This window comes from Adiantum capillus-veneris, chromosome 27 (assembly GCF_014529385.1).
Source record: "Adiantum capillus-veneris isolate H3 chromosome 27, ASM1452938v2, whole genome shotgun sequence".
NCBI classification, from domain to species: Eukaryota; Viridiplantae; Streptophyta; class Polypodiopsida; order Polypodiales; family Pteridaceae; genus Adiantum; species Adiantum capillus-veneris.
In genome coordinates this window covers 128,624,991-128,638,290 of record NC_140957.1, presented here as the reverse complement: position 1 = coordinate 128,638,290, position 13,300 = coordinate 128,624,991, and the positions used below count along the sequence as shown (strand labels likewise).

The 13,300-nt window shown below is 43.9% G+C and overlaps 1 protein-coding gene across 2 annotated transcripts in view; it reads left to right on the top strand.

Moving 5' to 3' along the window:
• The window catches only part of ATERDJ2A (DnaJ / Sec63 Brl domains-containing protein), a 64,756-nt gene that overhangs the window by 20,820 nt on the left and 30,636 nt on the right, over positions 1-13,300 (top strand). The window lies entirely within an intron of this gene.

The following is a 13,300-nucleotide window of genomic DNA, read 5'->3' as shown; positions in this document are numbered from 1 at the left end:
ACTATGCACTGCTGTTCTACACAGTGATGTAATTTTTGTTGCTGCAATAAAAATACATACCTACTTTCCACATTCTTTCTTCATAAGTTGTCCAGTGACTTGAGGTGCCATTAGGTGAAGTGCGATCTTCCTTGTTACCTTTTCTTGCCTCTGTTAGGATTTGTTACAATCTACAGCAAGAGGCTATTATGTGAATTTTCTCAAATGCATCGAGCTTGTCTTATGTGTTCTGATGCTACTTCTGTATGAGTGATGTGCAAGGAAGCCGGTGTTTCACCAGAAAAGCTCTTGTTATTTTACAATTTTGTGGGTGTAAAACAAGGGAAGCTGAGAGTGCTGTTATAGAGGCTGTAGATTTAGTTTTGGTTTACAATGAATGGGGGACCAAAAATCAAAGAAGCTCTTGAGCATAAATCATAATTTATCCCAGTGAGAAGAGTTTTTGATAGAGAAGAACTCTTGTTTTTAGTGACGAGCAATCATTTACAAGCTGCCTTGAAATCATGAAGCACTCTAGTTTAAGCTATACCATCGTTTCTTTGAAACGCTTAGATCTTTTTGTCCTGAGTGTCTTGCCTTCTTCATTTCAATATCAGTATTTTCTAGGATCTCACTCATGCAAGGTTTGATGATGTTGGATATTGCAGCTCCTTTTATCAGCTGTTTTTTGAGATTCTTTGTTTGGACACTTAACTAGAATGTGCCCAACCTCTCCACAGCCACAGCATTTTCCCTCTTTGAAGTAGTCTGCATGCTATCTACTGTCAATCTAGGCCCTGTGGATTGCTTCTGTTTGGACACTTAGCCCAACCTCTCCATGGCCTAGCATTTGCCGTCTTTGAAGTAGTTTTCATGCTACTCTATTGTCAATCCTATGCCCTGTGGATTTCTTCTTTGACTTCTTGCCCTTCTTTTTCTCCTTAGAAGACTCTTTCTGCGATGACCTGGATTGTAATGTGCAGTGAAAGTGACTGATGGTGAATGCTCAGGATGATTGCTGAGTGCATACTCAAGGTTCCTTTTTACTAAATGAGAGTTCCTTTTACTTCATGAGAGATGTGCAAAGACTAGAGAGAGAAGAGAATGATACTAAGTGAAGGTTCTGTGAGTGAAAGAGAGAGAAAAGAGACTTACACTAGATGGGGTCCCAAACCCCCCTCCAAGGGGCCCGCTTTCTATGGCTAGAGAGGTATTTGCTTTAGATTGCACAAATGCTGATACAATGGTCCTAGATGCTGATGGAATCTTGCTATAGATGCTTGGATCTGCAAGGCTAAGGGCTGAAAATGCAAAACGCTAGGGATGTTGAATGGGATCTGCAAGCTGGACGAGGCTATGGGCTGATTTGCTATGGCCGACGTCGAGGATGGGCTGAAAAGTGAAAAACGTGGCTGATCTGAGACTGAATCTGGAAACGTTGGGACTATGGCTGAAATCTGCAACTTTTAAAAGTGCTTGGGTTGATTGACGATGATGCAGATCTGGTAGTGTAGACTTAAAACGCTGGTGGGCTGAGGATGCTGATGGAAAAACGCCATGGATGCTGACGGTGGTACTGCTAGCAAAAACGCTATTTGCGGGTGCTTGTACCGTAGGTACTGGTCTTATGCTTGAAAAGTGACCCCTAGGGTCACTTATATATAGGATTAAAGCTGGGTTGGGCAATGCCAATAAAAACCCACGATTCTTAGGATGTCACTTATTAATGAGTTAATAACTCACCCATAAGAGGTGCTTCACGTTCAGATAAATACCTAGGCTGGGTAATGCAACTGTATGGAACACTCCCCAATGCATACACCTAGTAGACATTGGCTGTGCTCATGTGTAATCAAGAGGGTGTGAAACTACTTTAAAGTGTTTGGACATGTACGTCCTGCATTCAGACTCACAAGGGTGCTAGAACACTACCTAGGTTGTCCTAAAGCCTAGAAATAGGTGTTAGCTTGTCCACATGCACATAGGGTTAGATGTGCAGGTGAGGCAGACTACACAAAAGCCATGCAGCTCGGAATCAGTACCTCACCTTGAATCTGCGAAGAAATCTTTGTCGGCCCATTCTGTTGCGTGGGTGCCGCGATACTTACGGTCACTCCAAGGTGTACTCGGTACAGACTCGAGCCACTTGAGGGCTTGATGATCCTCACGAACAATTTTCTCTCTATTATGCAAAAAATGCTTCCCATGGTGTAGAGAATGAATGACAGAGAGAGGTTCCTTTTCATGCAATGACTATGACTGATTCTTTCTTGAATTGTGTGACCGTGTACTGAGAGTTGCTATGTCACAAACCGGTGACGTGGCCTTTGTACACACACATTACCCCTAGCCATGGACAATCCTCGCATGGGTAGCCCTAGAAAATGGCATCTGCTGGCAGCAACCCAGGAAAAAGCGCTGAATTGTTGACGTGGCTGGCTGCCCGGAAATTGCGGCGCAATATGCGGAAAACACATTCATTCCACTGCACCTTACATGGCGTCATTGCCTCGACTAGTATTTGGCAAACCAACGATGAAGTCCATGGAAATACTCTGCCACTTAGCATCTGGGATATCCAATGGATGTAGCAGGCCAACTTTCTTAAGGTGCTCTGCCTTATTGATGTAACAAACTTGGACACTCCAAGTCAAGATTCTACTGGGATACAACAGAGATTCACTTCAAAACAGTTCACAAATACGACACGGCCCGGGGTAGTTCCGTGCCAAGAGGTATTGGCCCCAAAGACTGGCGTCCCTTTCGGTATTTCTTTTTATATTAATCTTGGTGCAAAAGTACAATGGAGTCGATGGGGACTCAAACTCAGACTCTGCGTCCAGATGCTCTGAGTAATGAGGCCCAACCAACTTATTTATTGGTACAAGGGATGTCCAAAAGCAGAGCCCTAAAAATCTAAAAATCAAAAGCTTTAGAAACTTTAGAAGTTTCTCACAAATTAAAGCATAGGGCCCAAAAAGCATCTCAGCTCAATTTACGGAAATCCGTACGCTTGTCAGTGAAAAGTGGAATGTCCGTATAGTTGTCTGTACGGCCTGCCACGTCAGCATGTTAGCGCGTTTTGCGAAAACGCGACGGATTTCCCGTTGGCTGCTACGTCAGTCTGTCGCGTCAGCGCATTTCAAGGGAGCCCGACACGTCATCAGTTTGTGACATACCCCCCTCTTGAAAGAATTGTAATTGCCCTCGATTACTCCTGCAAAACAGACACAGGCCATAAACTGTCTTAGTAGACACTGAATGTTAGTACTGACGCACTAGACACAACACATCTAGCACTTGTACAAATCAACAGTCACATCACCGGACATCACTTGACATCACATGAAAAATCACATGCAAATTCATTCCAAATCTTAGACCATGATTAATCGGCAACGTATTTAGTAATCGCATCTAGATCCAGTCGGGGACCTCACAGATGCCCGATTAACTAATCCTTTCAGTTCGTGCACTCAAACAAGTTAAGTACAAATCAATCATTTTCATTTTCATTTTCGGGAATTCCAGTTCATCAAGTCATACAACAGAATACTGTCAGCCTATTAGTATCTCTGAAACCCAAAGGGACATCAGTGACCCTATTCAAAAATCGGGGTAATCCGTTGACAAAGGAGCGGAGTGACTTCCCTCTTGTGCAAGCCCGCTGCACTAGATTCACCCACGCTGAAATCGGGGTTCTATCAAAGTAGACTATGCTAAACCGAATGCTTCAAGGTAAAGTTCCAAAATCTGAGGAGTATCTACTAGGTCCTCCTCCTCCATCCACTTGCATCCAATGCAGGATAGTTCTTGAATTCAACCAAGAACCGCCTAATCACTTTATCTTTAATCTTCCTATATTTATGTGCCCATTTCTATTTTGAAACGAAGATCTCCTCGCTTTCCTCCACTTTGGGTTGCTCATCTGGCTCCCCATCATCGTGCACATCGCCTTTACAAGGCTTCAATAGACTCACATGAAAAGCATTGTGAAATCTCCAAGTATTGGGCAACTTCAGTCTAAAGGAGACATCATTTATCTTTTCTTTTATCTGGAAAGGGCCATAATACCTCATGCAAAGCTTTGGAAAAAGCCGCTCCTTTCCTTTTCGTTTTCTTAGGCATGCCGTCTCAAAACGTAAGAGCACCCAATCGTCTTCCTTTAATTTCAAATCGCGACGATGTCGATAGCTTGCCTTCTTATGTCTTTCTTGAGATTTCGCTAAAGCCTCCCGGACCTTGGCAAAAGCAGTGTCCAAGTCCCTCGTGTACTGGTCGGCTTCAAAAATCTTATTCTGGGTCTGGGGAATGTTCTGATCTACGAGTTGATTCCCATTTTCTTTTCTTTCCTTGTGCCCCGGACCTCCGGGTAGCGTCTTTCTCTTCCATGTCCATTGGCACGTCAGAGTCAATCATCGAAACCCTAAGACGCACTATCATCTGATTCCTCTTTCTTTGGAATCCTTTGATGAACTTGCATACGGTTTCCTTAGTTCGTCGGAACCCTCTAATTCGCCAGAATCCTGTGATGAGCTATCATCTTGTTCCCTTGATTCATTCTCTTTACTGGAAGACTCTGCTTTTTGGGCCAATAGCTTTTGAGTTTGAAGCTTTTTGGACGTAATGATTTTGAGAGCCCTTGGGCCCTTTAAATTTGTATCGAGAGGGCCTTCTGTACGGAGACTTGCTGACTAGCAGTTGAGCAGAGAGGGCCCTCGGTCTTTGTACTTTGCTCAAAACATTAATATAAAAATAAATACCGAAAGGGACGCCAGATTTTGGGGCCAATACCTCTGGGCATGGAACTACGCCGGGCCGTGCCGACTATTTTTACTTTGTGATAAAGTTTGTGAAGTGTTTCTCTCATGTGTCGTGCCAGATTTTCGACTTGGGGTGTCCAAGTTTGTTACAATGGTATCAGAGCTTCAGGCTTGTGCTTTTCTGAAAGTGCACTGGTCCTCCCAAAGAGCAGACAGAGCAAGACGACGCTAAGGGATTTCACATAAATTTTTATTAAAGAATCTTCGTGTCTCGATCCCCGACTTATTAGCCACTCTCACACTTTCTCCATCGCGCATCGGGCGCGCTCCCGTCTTCATCGCTCTGTCTTACAAGGCATAAGCCATAAGGATTCAAGATCACTCGCAAGAGAAACAAGATTTCGTTTTTCCCCTAAAAAGCTCTAAGAACATGCTTTTTGACGCTTTTCTGCGTTGTAGAGACTTTTAAAAATCTCTTCGATGGTTGAGAATCTGAATATGCGACAGAAGGCAAAGTTGATTCTCTCAACAAGCTCTACGCATTGACATGAATGGATTTTCAACTTTGGAAAATTAGGGTTTCTGCAGAAAAATTTCAGCATGTGTGAAATTAATGTTTTTGGAAGATCTTGTTATTTGTGTAAAGATAACATGTAATAGGAGCGAGGAACTTGCATTTGTAAGCATTGGGAAGCATGGAGCTGGACATTCTATCTCTTGCATTGAGGTGAGCCATCTCCTTGAAATTTTACATGTTTTGCAGGTGAAATCGAGGATGAGATGGTAAGGAATTTGCATATGAAAGCAATTGGGAGCAATGACGGCTCAAGAATGAACCCAATCACGATTCAAGATAAGAATCATGAATTTTGAATAATGATGATGACTGATGATGAATGAGATGACTGGATACTGTGGTGAGCGCATCAAGAGTTCCCGAGGGATGAGATGGCTAACACAAGAATCTAAGTGCATCAAGACTTCTGAACGGATGAGATTGACTAGATTGAATGATTGAAACATTGTGTACAATATGAACTCAGTGTGTGAATGGACTTTGAAATTGGAATTCTCGGAAATGAATTTGATTTTTGTGCTCACTCATGTGATTTTGTTTGAGTGCAGGTTTGAAAGACGAAATGAGTGCAGCATTTCGGTCTTGAGACTCTATGGACATGATCGCAATAAGAATTAGTTAATCTGACATTTGTGAGGTCCGATGTGGATCTAGATGCGATTGCTAAATACGTTGCGAGGAATCATGGTCCTAGATGTGGATGGATTTTTATGTGATATGATTTGAATGTGATGTGAAAGTTTAGTGATTGTCTTCTTTGTGCAACTGCCTGATTTGTGTCGTCTAGTGCGTCAATATTTAGAGTCAGTGTCTACTGAACTAGTTTGTGGCTTATGTTTGATTTTGTATAGTCTTTTCTGGCCCTTGCAAGATTCTGCTTCCATAGGCTACTACTCGACCATTTGTATTAGTACTGCACCAATACTATTGCCACAGGCGTCACACTGGACCACAAATGACTTCCTGAGATCTAGCTGTCACAATTGTGACTATGTTGCAGTATTACATCTACTCCTAGTTGCAGATACGCAAAGTGCCATGCCAAGGAGAACCCCTACGCATGGATGGTTGCGACCCTTCGCCCCAAAGACGTGCCTCTTCGCCAAAAGCAACACTCCTTCGATGACTGGTCACACCTCTTCGCTCTACGGGTGCGACTCTTTGCCCAATGGTTGCAGCTCTTCGCCGAAAGGATGTGTCTTTACGTCTAAAGTCGAGTCTCTTCACCATGAGACGCGTCTTTTCATTTGTGTCTCTTCGTCTCCTATATAAGGAGCCTATTGTACTGAGTTTTCAAGCATTCAACACAGAGTCTTCTGAGTCTTGTTTCCGAGTACAGTTCAAGTTTCTGTTAGGGAATAAAGGCCTAAGTGCCTTGTACTTATAACTTATAAGTTAAAAAGACTTATAAGTGAGGGGGCCCAAGTGTGAATGGCCCCCTAGTCACTTACTCATATACTCAAAGGTGAAGCCCAAATGAAATAGCGTGGCTTTTTCCCAAAAAAATTCAACGAGCTCTCTCTCTCTCTCTCTCTCACGTTTTCTCTGCGTGAGCTTCTTCAGCGCCTCTCTTCTCTTCTCCTTCACTCTCATTGCATAGGACAGCAAGTGGGCTCTCTCTCCTGCTCCCCCACACATGGTATCAGAGCTTTAGGGTTTCCAAGAGAGCCATCTTCGCAACACAGATCAGAATTCTGTTTTTGCTCGCTGCGGGAAGGATATTCAACCGTTTTTGATCAACTCTGTCGCGAAGGGATCCTCTCACCGTGTAGAATCGACCTCCGGTGACAGTTTCCCCAAAATTAGGGTTTCAAAAATTGGCGAACAGCAGCCTATTTCTGCTGAAATTGACCAATTTCGGGATCAATTTGATGCAATTTCATTAGGGCAAGGCTCACAGGTCAATCTTACAGGTGTTTCCACCAACGAGGTTCTGAAAATTCAGCAAAACAGGTGTTTACAGGTCTGATTTTTGCCCTAAAACAGGGAATTTCAACAAGCAAATGATGTATACACCTTGTGGAAACCTTTGGTAAGGGCTTGGCAGTGAATGTACGCCGTTTTGGGGTGATTTCGCGTGAAATTTGCTCGCTGTTTTTCTGTAACAGCAAGCTGTTTTTTGCCCGATTGCGCACATTTGGGCGTGTTTAGGTCGGCAAAACAGGGTTTCAGTGTTTGCAATCACTCAGAATGGCTTCTAGCAGTGAAAGTGGCAATTTGTTGCACATTCGCAAGCTTGAAGGTGCCCATAACTTTGCTATATGGAAGAAGCAATGTTATAATGTGATGTTGCAGAAGAAACATGCGAAACCTATTAAGTTACAGGGTGTGAAACCGGTTGATATGGAGGTTGAAGAATGGGAAGAAGTGGACGAGTTGGCTCGCTCTACGATCATGCTTCGGTGTCTGACAATTTACTCTTCAATGTAGAGAATGAGCAGACAGCATGGGGCATGTGGAAGCGTTTAGACGAGTTGTATGCACAGCAGAGTGCTGCCAGTAAAGTGTATTGGCTTAAGAAGCTTATGGATTTCCGCATGAAGGAGGGTACGCACATGTCAGTGTACCTCAATGAATTCAATTCTATTTTCAGCCAACTGACAGAGCTGAAATTCACGATTGATGAGGAGTTCAAAGCTACTTTTCTGCTATGCACATTGCCCGAGAGTTGGGATGTATTCCGGACAGCTCTTAGTAACTCAAGTGCGTCACTTAAGTATGCAGATGTAGAGAGTTCTCTCTTGATGGAAGAGATGAACAGGAAGAACACCACAGGCGGGTCTTCTAATGCATTGCACTTGAGAGGCAGGTCTCAACAGAGGGAGAAATCTGACAGTAAGGACAGGGCACGCAGCAAATCTCGTAGGAAAGATGTTGTGTGTCATCATTGTGGAAAGAAAGGGCATTATAAACGGGAATGCTATGAGTGGAAGAAAGAGAAGAACAAGGGTGCTGAAACTGATGCAAAGGACAAGGGAAATGCCAAGAAGAGCACTGTGTTGATTGAGGAAATCAATGTTGCTAGTAGTTGTGACAGTGACAGCAGCACTGACGTACTCAATGCCTCTTCTGTGGATGCACATACCCTTGCTATGGGTTCTGATGTGGACATGCATACTTGGATTCTTGATTCAGGTGCCTCCTTTCATGTAACACCTCATAGGGATTGGTTTACACAGTACTCAGGTGAGGTGCAGGGCACTGTTTATTTGGGAGATAACTATGCATGTGACATTGCAGGTATTGGCAGTGTCCAGTTTTCTTTTGCTGATGGTATGACTTTTGTTTTGCACAAAGTGCGTCATGTGCCACAACTCAAGAAGAGTTTGATTAGTACAGAGCAGCTAGATGATGCAGGCTATCACACCACTTTTGGTGATAGTAAGTGGAAAATTTGTAAAGGGGCCCGGATTGTAGCCAAGGGTTGTAAATCGGACACTTTGTATCCTTTGCATGTATCTAGTGTACGTGACCATGTTGTCGCCGTAACCGAGCAGCCAAGTGTTTCTTTGTGGCATGGCCGGTTGGGACACATGAGTAAAAGAGGAATGGAAACTCTGTCTCGTTGTGGTTATTTGCCGTGTTTGAGGTATGCTGATTTTTCTCATTGTGAGCACTGTATTTACGGAAAGCACAGTCAAACACCGCACAAAAGGTCACTTTCTTTGAAGTCTGACAGGTTAGACTTAGTGCATTCCGATGTATGTGAAATGCCACAGTTGTCTTTAGGGGGAAAGAAATATTTTGTCTCGTTTATCGATGATGCTACACGTAAGGTGTGGGTGTATCCAATACGTGCTAAAAGCGATGTTTTGGATACTTTCAAGAAGTTTCTTGCGTTTGTTGAGAATCAAACTGACAAGAAGCTTAGGTCTTTGCGCTCAGACAATGGGGGGGAGTATGTATCAAAAGCATTTATTGACTTTTGTGCTACTAAAGGTATTAAAAGAGAGCTCACGGCTCCTTTTAATCCCTCTCAGAATGGAGTTGCAGAGAGATTGAACCGGACTATCCAAGAGAAAGTTCGGAGTATGCTGTCACATGCTGCATTACCTCATGGTTTTTGGGCGGAAGCTGTGCAAACAGCTATTCACTTGATTAATCGCTCACCTAGCAAGGCTTTGGGTGGAAAGGTGCCTGAGGAGGTGTGGTCTGGCAAGCCACCCTCATATGCACATTTAAGAGTCTTTGGTTGTGAGGCCTATGTTCACATCCGGAGTGAACTGCGCACCAAACTAGAACCAAAGTCTCATAAATGCATTTTTCTAGGATATGGTGAGGATGGTGAAATGGGGTATAGATTATGGGATCCCGCATTACGGAAAATCATACGCAGCAATGATGTCATCTTCAATGAGAATTGCATGCACAAACAGCCCACAAAGGTCGAGGAAGTGCGCCGGGTTGTTTTTCGTGAAGATGTTACATATGGACAGCCAAGAAGGCCCAATGTTCAGCAGCCTTTACATGCTGAAAATGGTGCTGAAAATCAGCCATTAGCTGCTGAAAATCAGCCCCAACAAGTTGCCATTGATGCACCACAGGTAGAGGAACAGGTTGATGCTCCTAGACCGCCCGTTGTTGCGATGCAACCGGCTGAACAGCCTGCTGTTTTTGATGGTTTACAGGCTGAAAATCCACCTGTTATGGATCATTGGGTGCGTAGGTCTACTCGGGTGACAAGGCCCCCCGATAGATATGAACCGTCTTTGGACTATGTCATGCTTACTGATTGTGGTGAGCCATCTTGCTATAAAGAGGCTATGCAACGGGAAGACAGTAAGAAATGGTTCAAAGCAATGGTTTCGGAAATGCAGTCTTTGGAGAAAAACCATACATGGGACTTGGTTGATTTGCCTAAAGGGCATAAGGCTCTGCCATGTAAATGGGTTTACAAGACCAAGGTCACATCTGATGCTTCTTCTAAGTACAAGGCACGTTTGGTTGCTAAAGGGTACAAGCAAAAGCATGGTGTGGATTTTGATGAGATTTTTTCTCCTGTTGTAAAGCTTGCCACATTACGTCTTGTTTTAGGCCTGGTTGCTTCTGAAGATATGGAGTTAAAGCAAATGGATGTCAAAACAGCGTTTTTGCATGGCGATTTGCTTGAGATGATCTATATGATGCAGCTAGAAGGTTTTGTGTCAAAGGGGCAAGAGAAGAAAGTATGTAGACTCTTGAAGAGCTTGTATGGTTTGAAACAGTCTCCCCGTGCATGGTATCACAAGTTTGATACATTCATGAGGTCTCAAGGATACAAAAGAAGTAATTCTGATCACTGTTTGTATATAAAAACGGCAAGTGATGGATCTCTTCTATTGCTGATTTTGTATGTTGATGACATGCTTATTGCGGGTAACAATGTCACGGAGTTGGATGCATTACAACAAATCTTAAAGAATCGCTTTGACATGAAGGATCTTGGTGATGCTAATCATATTTTGGGCATGCGTATCTCTCGAGATAGACCTAACCGGCGTCTGTATCTATCTCAACGAGATTATGTTAATAAGGTGCTACATCGTTTTCATATGGATGGGGGAAAGGCACTTGGTACTCCGCTGCCTCCATATGTACAACTGACTGCACATGACTGCCCAAACACAGATGATATGCGGGCTGAAATGGCCAAGATTCCTTATGCATCAGTCGTTGGCAGTTTGATTTATGCTATGGTTGCTACACGTCCGGACATTGCATTTGCGGTGGGAGTAGTAAGCAGGTACATGAGCAATCCTGGCAAAAAGCATTGGGAAGCAGTGAAGTGTATCTTGAGATACTTGAAAGGCACTAAAGACTTGTGCATTTGTTTTGGGAAGAGTGAGACATCTGTGCATGGCTTTACAGATGCAGATTTTGCTGGACATCCTGATTGCAGGAAGTCTACCTTTGGATATGTGTTTACTTTCACAGGAGGTGCAGTTTCTTGGATTTCCAGACTGCAAAAATGTGTTGCTTTGTCTACCACTGAGGCTGAGTATGTGGCTGCCACTGAGGCATGCAAAGAAGCTTTGTGGCTCATGCGTTTGGTAGAAGAGCTTGGCATTAAGTCACCGGTTCCTGTGCTACACTGTGATAGTCAGAGTGCTATTATGCTTGCAAGGAATCCTGTTTTTCATGCCAAGACAAAGCACATAGAGGTGAAGTATCATTTTATCAGAAGTGTGCTTGATGACAAGAGCATTACACTTGTCAAGGTGCACACATATGACAACCCTGCAGATCTTTTGACCAAGAGTCTTCCAGCAGAGCGGTTTGCATATTGCCGTCAGATGATGGGTGTTGGATGAGTAAGTGCATGATCAGCTGTTGTATCATAGTTAGCTGATTCTTTGATCTCCCAAGGTACATTGCCTTTAGGTGGGAGGTTGTTAGGGAATAAAAGCCTAAGTGCCTTGTACTTATAACTTATAAGTTAAAAAGACTTATAAGTGAGGGGGCCCAAGTGTGAATGGCCCCCTAGTCACTTACTCATATACTCAAAGGTGAAACCCAAATGAAATAGCGTGGCTTTTTCCCAAAAAAATTCAACGAGCTCTCTCTCTCTCTCTCTCTCTCTCTCTCTCACGTTTTCTCTGCGTGAGCTTCTTCAGCGCCTCTCTTCTCTTCTCCTTCACTCTCATTGCATAGGACAGCAAGTGGGCTCTCTCTCCTGCTCCCCCACAGTTTCTTAAGTCTTAATCATGAGTTTAAGTAATTAATGAAGGATTAGCAACTAGAATCCTCACAATGGTATCAGAGAAAACTTTTTTCCCGGGCCTTTGGACTTGGCGTCTACCTAACTTCGTCATTGCCTACGCTTCCTGCAACCCTCACCTCGTGAGTTGTATGGCAGCAGAGGAAAGATGGTGCCCGATTGCCTACGTGTATGAGGTAACTCTCACCTGTTCTAATTAATTCTATGAACATCATATTAGCTAGGTTTGTTTTAAAAGTCATATGTTATTGGAAGGTTCAACGCCTTTGGTCATAACAGTGCATGCTGGCTTAAGTTTGTAGCGCTTTAGGATGTGGTATCAGCAAGCATAAATGCTTTAAGCGTGGGCCAGGGGGTTGGTTGCCCACCAGCATAGGGACCACCTAGCCTACCATCGGTACTCGTCAGGCTCATGACCTGAAGACTGCAGGTTCGAACCCTGCCCCCGCACTACATGTTGTCAGCAGGCCCTACGTTGCTGTGCGCTAGAGAAAAACGAAGTATAATTATAAACCATGATCTAAGAAAACTAAAAAAGGGCAGACAACAATGTGTGTGAGTGTATGGCGTACCCGGAGCATGTGTGTGGCGTACCTGGAGAGTTGCGCACTGCGTGTACCCGGAGGCTCGTGTGCATAGTAAGTACTTGTAGAGTGATGCCCCTACGCCACACCTCTTCCCAAGCGGCAGCACCATTTCCACCCCAAACGTCAGCAAGTAGGCAGCGCTTGGTTTTTTTTTTTTACGCTTGCTGAAATCTGCAACCTTTCGTTGGCTGAGTTATACGTCGCTGAGTTTTCAGTTTACGTAGGTTGACCTTTTTATTATAAGCCTTATAATTACCTATTATAAGTGACCAGCCCGCCCCAAATTTGGGGTGATCGGCCAAAAGGGGGTGACTTATTGAAAAAAAAAACATAACTAAGATAATTTATGCAACTCAAATGAAAGCAACGCAACCCGCTGTACGAGCCCGCATTGCAGAGGAAAACTCCAGCGCTTGCATTCTTGCGCGTATGTAGACGATCTGTCGGAAGAAATCCTTCTAGAGAATCCTCCTTTGTCTTTATTGACTCCTGCACGAGAACCTCTTCCTCCCCGCGAGATTATCATCATCTCCGATTCGTCGAAACCCGACATCATGCTCATTCTGGATTCTCCAGAGCCGGAAATTGCAGAGATTCCTGCACCAATACCTATTCTTGCACCATCCCAGAGTAGGCAGTCTCGGAAGTACCCGTGGGGATTCCGTCTCCCATGTCTCTCCCGAACCTCCCAACCCTC